Raw genomic sequence first — 17,391 nt, 5'->3', positions numbered from 1 at the left:
TTGACCCAAGCTGGGTCGATCAGAGTGGAGGCCTTGTTGGCCATTAAGATAACTTGGTCTTGTCAAGCTGGGTGGAGTCACTAAGTACCATGGCAAACCAGAGCTGTCTACCTATCAAGATTAGGGGAAGAAGAAATAACAGTTTTGAAGAGAAAGTTAGAAAGCTAGAGGCCAGAGTAGAGAGGCAGAATGGAGGGAAGGCACATGGCTTTGAGAGGTGGAGGGTAATGTGACGTTTAATATTGAGTGTCAACTTGATTGGATTAAAGGATGCAAAGTATTGTTCTTGGGTGTGTCTGAGAAGGTGCTGCCAAAGGAGCTTAACATTTGAGTCAGTGGACTGGGAGAGGCAGACCCATCCTTAATCTGGGTGGGCACCATCTAATCAGCTGCCAGTGTGGCCAGAATAAAAGAAGGCAGAAGAACATAGACTAGACTAAGTCTTCTGGCCTTCATCTTTCTTTTGTGCTGGATGCTTCCTAACCTTGAACATTGGACTCCAGGTTCTTCAGCTTTTGGACTCTTGGACCTACACCAGTGATTTGCCAGGGGATCTCAGGCCTTTGGCCACAGACTGAAGTCTGCACTGTCAGCTTCCCTACTTCTGAGGTTTTGGGACTCAGACTGGCTTCCTTTCTCCTCAGCTTGTAGACGGCCTATTGTGGGGCTTCACCTTATGATTGTGTGAGTCAATACTCCTTAATAAACTTCCTTATATATATACACCTATCCTATTAGTCCTGTCCCTCTAGAGAACCCTAATACAAGAAACATTCTCTTCCAGTTCCTGGTCTTGTGTGAACTGCTCTCTAGTTTGCTTTCATCTCTGGAGGCTCTGAGATCCCACTTTTACTTAATGATATGGTTTGGCTATGTCCCCACCCAAATCTTGTCTTGACTGGTAGCTCCCATATTTCCCAGGTGCTATGGGAGGGACTCTGTAGGAGGTAATTGAATAATGGGGGGTGGATCTCTCCCATGTTGTTCTCATGATAGCAGATAAGTCTCACGAGATCTGATGGTTTTATCAAACAGAATTCCCCTGCACATGCTCTCTTGCCTACCGCCATATAAGATGTGCCTTTGTTCCTCATTTGCCTTTCACCATGATTGTGAGGCCTCCCATGGCCTCACAGCTATGTGGAACTGTGAGTCCATTCAACCTTTTTCCTTTATAAATTACCCAGTCTCAGGAATGTCTTTATTAGCTGCATGAGAACAGACTAATACACTTAAGCTACCTGAAGTGGTTTTGTTTCTATAAACTCTAAATTTTGTAAATGTGCCCTGATTAAGATATTTCCCTTTGTCTCATTCACTTTTTTCCTCCCTTATTTCTTCGCTCTCCCTGTAATTCACCCTGAAAGTCTTGTTTCTCATCAAACTGAAAAATATTGGCAATGGTAGAAAACCAAAATAAAGACAAAGAAAAATGATTGTGTTATTTAGGCAAAGTTGAACTGAAATGTGTTCACATTTTTGAATTAAGAAATTTAAAAAGAGTCAGGACTCACCACTTATTCAACATATGATAGTAAAACTCATCTCTATGTCTCTTTTTACTTCTAGTAACTATCCCAGGTCTTTTGTGAACACATCTTTTTAAAAAAATTTTGGTCAACATATGAAGCTGAAGATGTAATTCCTACAAAATAAGATTGTGTAGAGCAATACAACTTTCGATTAGAATTGATCTTTCTTTAGAGTCTGAAATCACCATTGGTTTGAACAGCACTTTGCTTTAAAAAAGGAGTTAATTTCATACCAAAATTAAAGGGTCAGTACTTAATATAGGATTTTCTCCTTGATAAACAACTAGTCTCTGAGAAATATGATTTCAAATAACTCAGTATGCTAATAGTTACTAATGTTATTACAAATATTACACTTATGAAAAGTTCTATTCTGTTGATCAAATATACACTTATTTTAATTATTATCAATATCAAAAATTTAAGTATTATAGAAGTTTTTGTGGCCTAGGAACATTAAGTGATAGCTTCAAGAAAAAGCCTACATCTTCTGTCTTAGCATTTAAGAATGATAATTTTGCTGCTGTGGTTTGAATGTGTCTCCCAAAGTTCATGTGTTAGAAACTTGGTCTCCAGTATTAGATATTGAGAGGTAGGACCTAATGGGAGGTGTAGGTGCCCCCCATGACACCCTCCTCATGAACTGATTAATGCTAGTATTTTGGGAGTGTGTTTGTTATCTCAGGAATTGGTTCCTGATAAAATGGTGAGTCTGGCCCCCTCTTGCCCTCTCTTGCCCTTTTGTGTCCTGCCATGGGATGACACAGCAAGAAGGCCCTTGCTAGATGCTGGAGCCTTGATCTTGGACTTCCTAGCCTCCACAACTGTGAGAAATACATTTCTGTTCATTGTAAATTATGTGGTCTCAGGCATTCTGTTAATAGCAGCACCAAATAGACTAAAACAAGTGCTCAATAAAAACCCAACATATAACCAAATTACAGTAACGATACTCATAGAAAAGATAATTTTAAATCCATTTATCAGATTCTTTTTTAACAATTTCAAAGATCTTAAGTAATTATGCCATTCATTATTTTATTCAGGCCACTGGTGAAGAATATAAGAACAAATGATTTATAGGAAAACACATTGGCTGGGTGCAGTGGCCCACACCAATCATCTCAGAACTTTGGGAGGCTGAGGTGGGAAGATTGCTTGAGGCCAGGCATTCAGGACCAGCCTGGGAAACATGGCAAGTTCCTATCTCAACAAAAGGTTAAAAAAATTAGTTGGGTCTGGTGGTGCATGCATATGGTTCCAGCTACTGAGTAGGTTGACGCAGGAGGATCACTTAAGCCCAGAAGTTTGAGGCTGCAGTGAGCTAGGATCACACCACTGCACTCCAGCCTGGGCAACACAGCACGACCCTGTCTCTGTCTCTCTCTGTCTCTCTGTGTATATATAGATAGATAGATAGATATTTAAAAATAAGAAAAAAAAATTGGTAAGACAGACATCTACAGGATACTCACTTTCCACTATGTAAGCAGCCCTCATTCTATGGCTCCTGTGGCCAAGAGTTCAACGCATTATACCTCCACTGATGAGAACAGTGCACCTTAGAAATTCTGAATTCAGTTTCAGCTGTGTCATAGACTGTGTGTAGTAAAAGTTATTTTTTTCTTTATATTTCTATTCTTTGGTACAGTGATTGAAACTAAACTATTTCTTTCACATGACAGAAGGTGCTTTGAAAATAAAGAAATGAGATACGTGTTAAATATTTGCACTGGGTTGTAAATGCAGGGTAAGATGTGATTTACTGTTGTTTACATGTTATGAAAAATGTCTGTATTGTACCGATGTGAAGCAAAACTAATATACTGAAAGGAGTTAGGTGAGATTAAAAGCAATAGGTACACAGCAAGACATTCCTTAAAGAGATAGTTATTTGCAGTTTATTGTGCATAAACAATCATTATATGATCTGTTGAGCTACTTGTATGCATTTTCTTTGCATAGTCCTTGATTGTGAGGTTGAGAAAGGCCATTTTTGCCTGTTGAGTGTCGCTAGTAAAAATGGCTGGAATTTAACTCCAGGGGATTCTCTGAGTGTAGTTGATAATTGATCCACATTAAAATGAGCTTTGTGAATGAGACTGATGAAGTCCATTACACCAGCGTGTCTAAAATAATTATCCTACTCTTAAGAATACATTCCTGAAGAACTAGTCTTGTACATACCAAAGAGACAGAAACAGTTGGGGGTTTTTCCAGTTCATTTATATTCACTGCCAAAATCTGACCATCATAATAAAGCATTCCCTCAGTCCAAAGGAAAGAGATGTTATCGTGGCTCCTGTTCCATTCTATTTGAAAGTATCTCATCCATTCCATTGCATCTGCATTTGCCATCACGCAACCTACAGTCCTGTTGGTATTCAGTCCTTAGGAGAATACTAATCCTTTTATGAGATTTAGAAGTGCTTGGTGTATGTTATTCTATGGAGTGACCTTGCATTTATTTTTTTTCTGGTAAGTGGAAAGAGGCCAGAGGTGGGCACTCTGAAGCACAACTAGCAGGGCCCAGGCATTGTAGGCGCTATAAAGAAGAATGTTGAGGAGAACTGAATGCGCTGATTAACAAAGATGCTGCAGGAAAGAAATTTCTAGAGTAAAATGTCCTGACTTTAAAACAATCTTTTCTTTGGTTGGTTTATTTTTTATTTATTTGTTTTAAAATAATTGAAATGGCTGTACTTGTCAGAGACAACATCCTGTTAGCCACAATCTTTTTCAGTGAAGGAGAGAAAATGCATTTGTTTTGCCTATTTGACTTGAGAGCTGTGAGGCTGCCAAAGAACAAGACTGGAATTCCCCTGCAGCAATAAATATTGCTGTGGATTAAAGAAAGAAACATTTCTTTTCCCAAAGTGCACTCTTTATAAATAGAAAGCAGATGCAGAAACAGAAGAGTGAGATATTACTCTTTCTGAGAAGAGGAGTTCAGTTGGAAGCTCCAAGACATTGGAATCCAGAGATTAAGGCAGAAAAGGGGCCAATGTGGTCAGAGATCCTTTCTCTAATAATAGGTATGCACATGAGTTGGTCGGCTCCATTTGCGTGATACACATCTAAAAAGAATATTTATGTTCGCAATAGAAGGCATATTGTCTTCCTATGAGTTACAGAAGAGAACTCACTGCCTCAATCACCTTTGTTCAGACACTTCAGTTTGTTCCCAGGATCTGACAAGGAATGCTTTAAAATGGCTGTGAACTGAATGTGCTTTTTGGTAACCAACATGCAATGCAAATGAGTACCCCAAATATTCCTCCCAGGGGCAGAATTCAAGCAGTGTGGGTTGCCTGGAGTGCCTATTTGCATGTCAATCCCTGTGGTCTTCCTACTCACAGTTACATCACTTGATAGCTAAATTTTAGTTCCAGGAGTAAATTCCTGACTTTAGAGAGCAGAAGCATAGACTTGGTGTCTCCTCCTTACTTTTGGTAACCTCTCTCATTACCTTTTTACTCTACTGTATGTGCACTTCTGATGAGCACCAAAGCCTGTCCATTTCTAGGGACCAATGGAAAACTTTGCCTTCAGCCTCTGAATGTTTGCTGAAAATCAACTGACAAAAGGCAGATTAGTGGGAGAAAAGGCACACAAATTTATTAGCATGCACAGGGGAGAACCACAGAGTGATTATCCCACCATGAATTGGGATAGAGATGCTGACATACCCTTCTTCTTAGGGAAAAGGAAGGTGGGGAAATGGGGATTATTTTAGGGGATAATAAATGATATTTAGGGGAATTCAATGGTCTTGAAGAATGTACAAAGGCCTGGAAAAAGTCTGTTGGGCTTGCAGAGCAGACAGTGGTTTGTGACAAATATGTCCAAATGTGTAGACAGACTTTGGTCTTTCTTCTTGCAATGAGTTAATAAAAACTCAGGAAGGGATCAGAGGTCATTGTTTTCTTTTTGGCAAGTCTGGACTTCAGGCAGATAAGGGAAGTTCAGAGAACAACTTCATCCTGTGCTTTGGGAAAGAAAGGATTGAGAGACAGGAAGCAGGGAAGCTCAGAGAGATCTTGAGGCTTCTGCAGTTCAGCAGGTGAAAGCCCTGCATTTTCGGTTATTGGCTTCTGAGCCCCAACAAGTTCCCCTGGGAAACTGTTCTATGGTTTCCTTTTTCTTACTTTACTATTTATCAGATTTTCAGAGTGCATGCCCCACTTTGGGGTACTTCAAATAGATGTGAAGCATGCTTCTTGTCACATCTCCAATGGTTGAATAGTCTCCAGTGAGATCATTAAAAGTGAGGGACTGCCAGGTACAGTGGTATGTACCTGTACTCCCAACTACTCAGGAGGCTGAGGTGGGAGGATGGCTTGAGCCCAGGAGTTCAAGGCCAGCCTGGGCAAGACGTCTCAAAAAAAAAAAAAAAAAAAAAAAAAAGGAGGGACTAATTGAAGATGGCTCCTGATCTTAGATTTATTAGTTTTATTTATTAGTTATTTATACTATTCTTCATCTAGAAAAGATTTGAAGGGCTTGTTTCATTCACTTGTGAGTAATTAAGCATCTCCACTGTCCTTATTTGGACCTATTTTTATGTATCCTTTTTATATTTGGAAATAGTTTGGCATTTTCTTTGGAATATGGATGCAGGGGTAGAGTGGAGATGTGGGCATCACAACGTCTTCAGTCAACACGTCCTTATTTGAAGTGGTCTCTGGCATATATTTTCATTGTTCCTTTTGCAATTATTTTAACTAAGTGTTTGTTTCAGAATCTATTAGCTCTCAGGAGGATATAATCTAGTAAAGATTTAATCATGCATTTTATATATTCTTTTGACGTGCCTTTTTTAAAAAATTGGGGGAAAATCTTCTTTCTGGCAAATGAAATGCCCACTCCATGGGTAATGGCTTATATGTTATAGACCTGGTGGACTGAGTTCTTCTCTTACTGAATGGAAAGTGACCTTTGAAGCCATAAGAAACCTTTAGTTGGCAACTTTGGGTGTTAAAAACATTAAAGTATTGAGCACAAGAAAAACTAGGACTTTATTGTAACTTTTTATATTTAGAAATAGTTTGGCCTGTTCTTCGGAATATGGATGCAGGGGTCTAGTGAAGATGAGAACATTATCATTTCTTCAGTCAACAGGTCCTAGCAAGGGTTCCGTATTTGAGGGGTAGTGTTATTGAAATTGAAAGTGGTTTTTCAATATAAAAATATGGCACCTGGCAATTTAAAGTTGCAGTACATTCCAAGTTCGAAAAGCAATTATTCTGAAATACCTCACTCGAAATATAGCACTAGTTAAGTTACAGACCAACTAACTAACTTTTAAGTGAACTAGAAATCACTGTAGGTAAATGTTTTTCTGACTTCAATGTGGAGAAGGCTTTTTAAATTTTACCACGAAGAATATAGGTAGGCCTCACTACATTAAAAAAATTCTATACTTCAAAAAACATTATCCTCAATATTAGAAGATAAACATCAAATTGAGGATAAAATTGCAAAATATGTGGGAGGTAAAAGATTACAGCTTTGAAAATATAAAGAGTACTGAACAATCAGCAAGAAACTAATTAAACTTGGTAAATTTAATACAGATGCTTGTCTTTATTTTTAAAGCCCCACTGAGTAACAATAAAGGAATATTTTAAAAAAGAACCTACAAAGACAAAAGGACAAGGAAGTAGACAACTGATAGCTAGAGATATTAATCAAATTTTAGGAGTCAAAAAGCAGATGAACACGTGGGAATTGATGTCACAGAGCAGAGAAAGCTGACACCTAACTGTAAGAGACAAATAAAATAAGAAGGAACAATAGGCTTAACTGAATACTAGAAAAGCCAGGAATTGGAGTCACCAAGTACTTCTGAAGGTAGAAGTGTGAACCTAAGTGGAAAACCAGTTTGGTTAAATGTCTTTAAAAGGATAAGCTTGAGACACTCAGACCTACTTCCCTATGTCATACAGTAATGAGACTCCCCTCCCTCAGTACAGTAAAATATTCAAGTTTTACTTTTTGAAGACACTGAAACACGGAGTAACCAGCCCTAGGAACATCAGACAAACCTGAGGGAAGGGGCAATAGGCCACAGGGGAAGAAAACAATTGCCTTTTTTTCTGCTTGCATCTGAGAAGGATGACAACCAGGTTTACTCCTCTGGAGTTCCCTACAAAATAGCCAGACCTTCTCAACCACTTCAGAGTGGGATCTTACAGTCAATAAGCTCTTCCTGGACAACAGGCTTACTAGTCCTAGGTTTGCTGTCACACTTTTAAATTTGGCTCAGTTACCAAGAATCACTGGTATTTGAGGAAAGCCTCTCATCAAATGAACCAACAGATGACAGAAGAGATGATGTGGAAAGCAGAGAAAAGCTTAAAATGAAACTATCATTAGTATCTTCAGAGATATAAGAAAATATTTTGATTCTAGTAGTAAAAAAATACATTCCAGCTATATAAAGAGGGGACATATAAAGAACAATAAACAGCCCTTGGATATTGGAAATATGGCAGAAATAAATATAATGGAAAGATAGGAGGATACAGTTGAGGTCAAATAAATAGAGATAAATAGAACAAAAAGATAAAGAATTAGACAATAGGAACACGTATAGGAAAATAAGATTATTCTGAGGTTCTAACATTTATATAACAGAAATGTTTATTATATTTATATAATATAAATGTTATATAAATGTTATATAAACATTTCTGTTATATAAATGTTATATAAATGTTATATAAACATTTCTGTTATATAAATGTTATATAAATGTTATATAAACATTTCTGTTATATAAATGTTATATAAACATTTCTGTTATATAAATGTATATAACAGATGAGGAGTTCAGAGAAAATAGAAGAAATAATGCAAGAAAACTTTTCCAAACTGAAAGATATGAATATAAACACTGAACAAAATTTCCAAATACCCACAAAAGCAATACTACTACTAATAAAAGCCATACCAAGGCACATTTGCATAAAATATCAATACAATTAGGAAAAAGAGAAGATTCTGAAAGCTTCCAGAGATGATGATGATGATAACAGTAATAATAGTATTCACATACAAAGGATCAGGAATCAAAGGGACATTTTTCAATAGTGACACTTGGGACTAGACAACGATGAAGCAATGCCTTCCAAATTGTGAAAGAAAACGATCATGAACCTGGATTTTTATACCCAGGCAAACTGTCAATCAAGTATGAGAGCAAAATACAGAGCTTAACAGATGGTCTAAAAAAATGTCTTCTACATGTCTTTTCTCAGGGAGATTCTGTAGGATATGCTCCATGAAAATCAGTGAGTCACAGAAGAAAAAGTAAAATGAGATCCCAATTTAAAAAAGAGGAAATTCCTATAATTACCACTTTATAGCAGACAAAAAGGACAACCAGTATAAACTGGAACTGGAGGATGAAGAACCTTAGGGGAGAAGTTTCCAAGAAAATAATAAAAGGGAAACTGTACAGAAAAGCCTTTTACAGAGTTGGACAATGGGGTCAGATCAAGCCAGAGATTTAAAGAAAGCCAAGTAAGAGAAATAAATAAAAATTAACTCAATGGAAAACAAAAGTTTATATTTAGGAAAGGATATATAAGTATAGGATACTTTCTGACTCACACATGAGCAGTGCTGTTGTTCTCTATCATGATACTCTTATTTGGTTTGAAATGGTCTTTCTGTATTCAATGTGAAAGATAAAATGCACATGACAATTAGGTGATTATTTTATTCAGGCTGTTGCAACAGGGAGAACATTCCTCAATGAGGAACTTGTCAAAGAAAAGGAAGGGGAGCCTTGAGCTTTACAGAGGCAGAAAAGAGTCATCAGCAAGTCTTATCAGAGTCATGAAGAAGAATGGAGATGGGTCTTGTCTAACTCACCGAGGAAAGGTGGAGGCAGAACTTATCTCCAAACGCAGGACAGCAAAAAGATCCTTTGCTGGTTGGTGGTTTCTCAATATACAAAGGGGTGGGGGAGATTTCTCAATCTTCCCAATCATCCCTGCTTTGTGGAACACGTGGCTCAGAAAAATTTCAACATTGTCAGTCTTCCCCCTTTTTCAAAAGGATAAATATCCTTCGTCAACAAAGAACTCATAAATGATCATACACTTCCTATATGGGGCAAAGCGGTGTCTAAGAACTTGTGTCTCCAAGATTCTCATTGGCATTGGTTCTGTAAAATTAGTTGAACCACCTGTTGAAAGGTGGTATCAAAGGTCAGTTGTTTTAGGTTCCTAGAGATCAGGCCCTTTAAAGGAGACATGCCTAAAATAAAAAAATGTATATATATTGTGAAAGGTAAACTGGAGGGTAACCAATCCATTGGATTCCAAGTGGATTTCCAATGTGGTAGAGGAAAGTCTTCTGGTTATGTGGTACTACCTGCTGAATATCTTGAATGTCATTGCTGTTGGTGAAGTTATCTACAGTCTTGGTTTCCTCTTATTTAAGGACATGCATGACTCAAGCCCGTCGAAGGAATTCCCTAGTGGCCCAGATAGAGGCTTATCCAAAGAGAAATCTGGCCCCTGCATGATCTGCTGTGATGGTGAGTCAATCAAGGTTAATAGCAAGCCATCTTCTTTAGACAGGGGATGGAGAGTGGGAAGTGGGGGTGGGGTGTGGAGAATGGAGGAATGGCCAATTGCAAGGCAAACCAGAGTCCTCATAATCATCTGGGCAGTTGAGTTTTAGTTCTTAGTGGTGCTGAGTCAAGCAGGAGAGAAAAAAATTGGATAAGTTAGTGGAGAGGGTTATAGCCAGATAGTGAAGGAAACTAAAAGAATTTAAAAGTTGGTGTGGATTGACATTTTGAGCAAGTAACAGGCTCCAGTATAATTTGCAGATAGATAACAAAACTGATTTTTCCAGAGTGGGAGGAAGTCAATTAAGTAGCCATTAGACAAGCCAGTATGCATGTCCATCAGTTACCTACAATATACAATTGTGCAAATATGTGCAACATGCTTCAAAGACAGTGAACAAGTCTAGAATTTGATAACATGGAATGGTATGCTATAGACAATGCATAGTTTTCCAAAACACAAAATTTCTCTCATCTCTCTAAAGTCATACCCTCAAAGATGTTAATGGAAAAAACAAGCAGTTTAAAGAAATTTATCCTGGACCAATATGAACAACCACAGTCCAAGGAAATACAGTCTCAAGATTCCTGAGACTGGGTACCTGAGGTGGTCAGATTACAATTTGGTTTTATATATTTCAAGAAGGCAAGAATTGCAGACAAAGCCGTAAAACACATGGAGGGTATACATTGGTTTGGCCTGAAAAAGTAGCATATCTTGAAGTGGGGACATACGAGTCATAGATGGATTCAGAGATTCTTTAATCTGCAGTTGGTTAAAGAAATGAAATGTTGTCTAAAAACTTGAAGTTAGCAGAAAGACCTGTTTAAGTTGAAATAAGGATGTATTTCAGAATCAGCCACAATATGACCTGTTTAGCAAGACTGATGGCTACAGATGTGCATTAACTCCTGCCTGGCGTGGCCTTAGGACTTGTTTATAATTTGGTACTTTATTGCAACTAAGAGTCTGTTTTGTCTTGGACAATGTGGTCAGATCAAGCCAGAGATTTAAAGAAAGCCAAGTAAGAGAAATAAATAAAAATTAACTCAAAGAAAAAAAAAGTTTATGTTTAGGAAAGGATATATAAGCATAGTGCCTTGAATTCGTCTCTCCCTTTAACATGAGTTGTTTAAAAACAAAAAACACAACTATGTGACAAAGGCTGTGTATGGCCTACGAATTCCAACACATTACTACCTGGCCCTTTATTTAAACATTAGTACTGGTCAGTCGTTGAGCCTAAATGCCAAAAGGCGGGGGTATATTGAGGTGTGTTCAACCTCCCTTCCCATCATGGCAGGAACTCAGTTTTTCAGATTTCTTTCCAGTCTTCTTGGTCAAGAGAGTCTGTTTGGTAGGTGGGGGGCTTAAAATTTTATTTTTGGTTGATAATAATCTCAAAGAAACGTTATTTTTGATAATAAACTAAGGCTAGTCTCCTTAGATTTGACCTGATTACTTACATTGGCGTAGCAAGAATAATAATTTACCGTGTAGGCCTTCTTAAGTTTCTTTGATGAATGTTTTCAGAAGGAATTTCAGATTAGTCTTTTAAAAGCCTCTTGAGGATAGGAAGCCAAGCCAAGAATTTGCTATTATATTTTACCTGTAGTTCTTGTAAATCCTCCATTCTGGAGGTCCACAAAATAAACTACAGTTCCTGAATCTGCCAAGAAGTGACCTTCATTATTACCTGTAAGACTGAGAACTTATAAACCAGATACCAGGCCAGTCCCAAAAGGGCTTTGCAAAGCATTGCCTCCATAAAATCAACCTTTGTTTCTTAAAAGTGTTTGTTCATATTTGATTAAAAGAATTTCATTTTCCAACATGACATTCCAGACAAAGCCTTGGTTGCACAATGTTTCTCATTTTGTACTGATAACAAGTAGGACAGATTCTTAATTAATCTATGGAAATAACTACATTGCGATGAAAATAAGAGTATTAAATAAGAGGTTCCAAATTCTGGAGGGGTTAGTCAGGTGGAATAAGATATATTATCATCTACAAATGTTTCATTTCAGTTTACAGAAGCTGCGTCTACTCGATTGTTGAGTTCGAGGTAGCTTATAAGGAAAGCAAAGGAGCTTCTTTGTATATCCAGAAAATAGAACATTAAAATAGCAATAATATTCCAGAAAAAAACCCACAGCTATCTCTGATCAGGTCATTCAGTCCTATGTAATTAACTCTTGTTTCACTTGATCTTGGGTTAGCGGTCTCATGAGCCCATCTGTTTCTGAACTATGTTCTGGAAATCCCGATTCATTCCATGGATGTGGTCTCAAAGTTGCGTAAGTGATGCCAGAAGTCTGTGCTTTGGAGTACCTGGTATAGTCCTTTTCACAGGCTCTGAGATGATTCGTCTTTGTTGAAGATGAAGCAACATTATCAAACCACAGCTGACTTGGACCAGGACAAATAAAAGTCTCTTTCTGGCCTCTAGCTGGTTGCACTTTCAAGGAAGCATCAGAGTGAAACAGAAAACCACCTGTAGATGACAAGGGACTTAAAACTGCTGTGGTTAACTTCACACTGGTAAGTTCCAAAAGTGAAAGATCTGATGAGAGTTCATTACAAGAATAATGCAAGTGTAAAAAATATTTTTGATTGTTTCTGTGGCATGCAAAATAAGAGAATAATTACAATTTAAAATAATATAGATAAAATATTCATAAACATAATAATTAGACCTATTTTAAAGAATAGTATACCTCATTAATAAAAACAGATGATCATAATCATTTTAGAGAAAAAAAATTGAGATATATAATAATCCTGACATAATAGGCCATGAATATGCAAAGACTATAGTAAGAATACATCAAGAATATATATCAAGTAAAGAGATTCACTAAGTCTGAGTAGGTCTTAAATATCTTTATATGTTAGTAAAATACTACAGGTAAGTAATATAAAAATCTCTAATTGAAAACCATGGGCTTTGAAGATGCTAGATTCAAATTAAATAAGTAAAGTTGTGACAAGTCACATGTTAAAAAATAACTGAAATTATGATTGATAACACTAGACTGTTGTTGCCTAATAATAGGCAAAGCAGTGCCAAGATTCGAATAAACAGAAACGTATAATCAATGGTGAGGGCACTGGCAATTCTTTAAGAACTTCCCAAACAGCATATAATTACTGAACTCCTTATATTAATAAACATTTACTCATACAAATTTAACCTAGGGAAGGCTGAGCATCTCTTCAATTTAACATCTCTTCCCATGCAACTCATTAATAGTAATATTCAAATAAACCTAATTATTTCTAGTACCTCTCTTTTCACATGACGAGCAAACAAATCCTTTGTGATTTATCTGGGGAATCTCAAAGATAGTTTTAAGATGCAAGAGATATGATTTAGGTTGTGATTTTGAAAAGGAAACATATAAAAAATTTTCAGAAGATTTGAATGCTTGATTAAGATGAGATCATGGGATCGTTAGCTATGTATGATCATGGGATACCTGCCTATTAAACCTTAACTACCTATTAAACCAAAGTGACAATAAAAGTTATAAAAGTAAACATAAGAACTCTAGTGGTTAATTGTATGTGTCAGCTGGACTAGCTAAGAGATTCGTAGATAGCTGGGAAAACATTATGTCTAGGTGTGTTTTTAAGGGTATTTCTGGGAGAGATCAGTATTTAAATTGGTAGATAAAGCAAAGATCGCCCTCACCTATGTAGATGGGCACCACACAATTTGTTGAGGGTTTGAACAGAATGAAAAGGTAGACAAAGGATAAATCTGCTGTCTGCTTGAGCTGGAACATTCATCTTCTCCTGCCCTAGGACACTGGAGCTTCTGGTTCTCTGGCCTTTGGACTCAAACTGGGACTGGGACTTATACCATTGGCTTCCCTGGTTCTCAATTCTTGGAGCTGAGGCTGGAATTGTTAAGTGGTAACTGGGCTTTCCTGGGCCTCCAGCTTGCAGACAGCATATTGTGGAGGTCTCAGCCTCCATAATTATGTGAGTCAGTCCCTATAATAAACCTCTTTCTAGATATCTCTATATATCCTTTTGATTCTGTTTATCTGAAGATCCATCCTGATACAGGAGGTATCATTATTGGAAAGAATCTGAGTTTTTGTCTATGTGAGAAATCTTTGTTTTCATAAATAATCAAGGAAAAACAGTAAACATAAACCGTGGAAGTTATTCTGTAAGACATAAAATCCTTGTCATCCAGGCAGATTGCACAGAAGGTAAAGAATAAACTTTTATAACTGCCTATCAAGACCTGACCAATAATCCGAGATAATCTCAGTCTTTTAACAGAGAGAAAACTGAATTCCAGTTTTGCATCAGTATGATATTTGATACTAAAGCTTTTTTTAGAAAATCCTATAAATAACTCATCAAACCATAGCTAGCACTGATCAGGACAAATAAAATTCACTTTTCTTGAACTCTCTATATCATTCTATAGCTATACCTGTTTTTTATAATACAAGTTTTCAAAGTGGCAAAAATGAACATATTCATTAACAAACTCCAAATATAGAGCTTCTCTATATGCTATAAAAATAAATAACAAAAAGTGTATAAACTTAAAATTATACTTGATAATTAATGTTTCAGTTTTTCCTCTTACTTAGAGATGACCTAAGTATCTAATGAATATCCATTAATGTACTCATTTTGTATCAGTCCAAAATTTTAAATTACCAAAAGATCTTGGAAACTATCATCAAGCCGACATATTACAAAATATAACTACTGTTGAAATAAAGTTTGTTAGAATAAATATTTAATTTGGTTAAACACAGATTGGCATCTTTCATAGCCTTAAACATTTAGTAGAAGTAATGTTAGTTTATTTAATCATTACACCTGTATAAGTTTAGGAAAAACATATCCAAGCAGAATAAATATGTCATTTAACTCAGAGAAGACATAACTATTTTTATTAAACCAACAACATTAAATTAGTCTCATTTGCAAAATATTTATCCAAATTATGTGAACTTGAATTCCTAAAACATTTGGGTTAGTTTCATTAAGAATGCCCCCTTTTTGGCACACGGAAATTATTGGAACTTTAATTTCCAACATTTCTGGGAATTTTAGGAATATTCAGTTATAAAGCACTTACCTCTGTAAGTCAATCAGAATAGAGCTCTTTTAATTTAAGATATTTTATAATCTAATTTAATATCCCTTGGAGGCAGGAAAATATACACTCACACAATGATATTTAAAGGCTTTTTTGAATTACAGGTCTAAACATTTATGTGGTTGAGAAAGAGCTTATTATAGCTTAAATGTCATGATTTCAGCCATGGATCAAACATAAATTAAGAAATAGAAAACTTACCACTCCAGATACCTACTTCTCAGTAGGCATAAAATTCTTAATTTATTTGGACTCAGACAGGTAAACAAACAAATGCCTTGAACTGATCTCTCCCTTTAACATGAGTTGTTTAAAAACAAAAAAACACAACTATGTGACAAAGGCTGTGTATGGCCTATGAATCCCAACACATTACTACCTGGCCCTTTATAGAAAATCATTGCCACCCTGCAATTCAAAGACCTCTAGATGTTCTCAGGAGAATCTGAATTCATTTCTTACAAATGTACAAACTAGAAAGGGTGTATAGATTTTGAATCCTAAACAGGCCTTGAAGACCACTAGTTCCAGAAATTAAGATGTTTCATTTACAAGAGCTTAGTCAAAAAAAAAACCAAAAACCAAAAACCAAAACAAAACAAAAAAACCCCCAAAACTCTTAAGAATCAAGAAAGAAGTTTGTACCATAATAATTTATTAGAAAAACAAGAGATGGTGACTCATTATGCCCTGCCCCAGGGAGATGAGAAGAATGTTGGTTGTACTAGAATGGGATGGGTGGTCTGTCTTTGGAGGAGGTCAGTGGACCAAAAGGAGGAGAATCTTGTTGACCATGTGGAGAATGTGCTAGAATGGGGTGGCTGGTCTCTCCTTGGAGGAGGTCAGTGGACCAAAAGGAGGAGAACCTTGTTGAGCATCCCCTGCCAGCCCCATGAAGACAAGTCATTGCCTGCTGGCCACATGCAATTGGAATGGCCACTGTATGATGTTTGAACTGAGCAGTCAGGTGTCCTTTTCCTTATTAGGAGTGAGGCTCTCCTTCCACAGCTGCCTGAAATTACCTGGGATCATCCAGCAGAAGGTACATCCCGACACTTTGTGGAGCTCCATTCAAACTGCCCCATGTGGATACCCTTCTTTGTAAAGGCACAAGATGTATGGGTTAGGAACAGGTGGGGATAGTGGGGATAGGCTTTAATCCCAGGAAGATGATGATGGTACAGAAGACAAAATGCATGTGTATATTTGGGTAGCCCTGCACAATAGTGAAACTTACTCCCGTCACATCTTGATAAAATGAGAGAAATAAGCCCATACAGCTGTTACAGAGATTAAGTGAGATAATGAATGTTAAACACTTGGAACAAGGCCTGGCACATAATCAGTGCTCAATAAATGATAGTAATGCCATCTAAAATGACTTTTTAAATTAAATTAGGGCAATAAAAAGCAGCATATCTGGGAAATGGTACTTCATTTATACCATAGAAAAGCTGCCTTAGTCTGTATTGTGCTGCTATAACAGAACACGTGAGACAGAGTCATTCATAATGAACAGAAATCTATTGGCTCATGGTTCTGAAGACTGGGAAGCACAATATCAACGTGCTGGTAGCTGGCAAGGGCTTTCATTCTGCGTCTAACATGGTTGAAGACATCACATGGCAGAAGGGTAAAAAGAGAAAGAGAGAGGCAGAGAGAGAGCAAGAGAGAGAGCTGAACTCACCCATTTATACCTGCGTTAATCCCACCCACAAGAGCTAAGCCTACATGGGCTAATCACTTCTCAAAGGTCCCAACTCTTAATACTGTTACAATGGCAATTAGATGTAAACATGAGTTTTGAAGAGGACAAACATTCAAACCATGGTAGAACCCTTCATTGAATTTCATTCAATCTTCAATCATTTGGCCTACATGTATTATGGGAAAAGTACTAGGTTCTGTAGAGGGACCATGTCTTGAATAGAATAGGATAAAAATATGTGCAAAAAAGTGTATAAAAGACAGTGTGAAATAAATGCAATAAAAGTTATATAAGAATTTCAATGAAGTAACGTTAAGAACTCCTTAATCTCCCTAGAGCTTTCTTTTTATTTAACTAGATTCCAATTTTGTTTCCAATATATTTTTCTTAAAATTGAAAAAAAATGTATTTTCTTTGAAAATAAAA

General features: G+C 36.8%; 1 long non-coding RNA gene across 1 annotated transcript in view; it reads left to right on the top strand.

Annotated features, from left to right (window-relative positions):
- The window catches only part of LOC126940327 (uncharacterized), a 130,178-nt gene extending 117,437 nt beyond the window's left edge, over positions 1–12,741 (top strand). The window contains exons 4-5 of the long non-coding RNA XR_007720709.1: positions 9,987–10,083; positions 12,573–12,741. This is a non-coding gene — a long non-coding RNA (uncharacterized LOC126940327). The remainder of the gene's footprint in view (positions 1–9,986; positions 10,084–12,572) is intronic.
- Positions 12,742–17,391: the final 4,650 nt, after the last annotated feature.

The sequence above is a fragment of the Macaca thibetana genome, chromosome 17 (assembly GCF_024542745.1).
Source record: "Macaca thibetana thibetana isolate TM-01 chromosome 17, ASM2454274v1, whole genome shotgun sequence".
Lineage (NCBI taxonomy): Eukaryota > Metazoa > Chordata > Mammalia > Primates > Cercopithecidae > Macaca > Macaca thibetana.
This window is presented reverse-complemented; position numbering and strand designations above follow the sequence as displayed.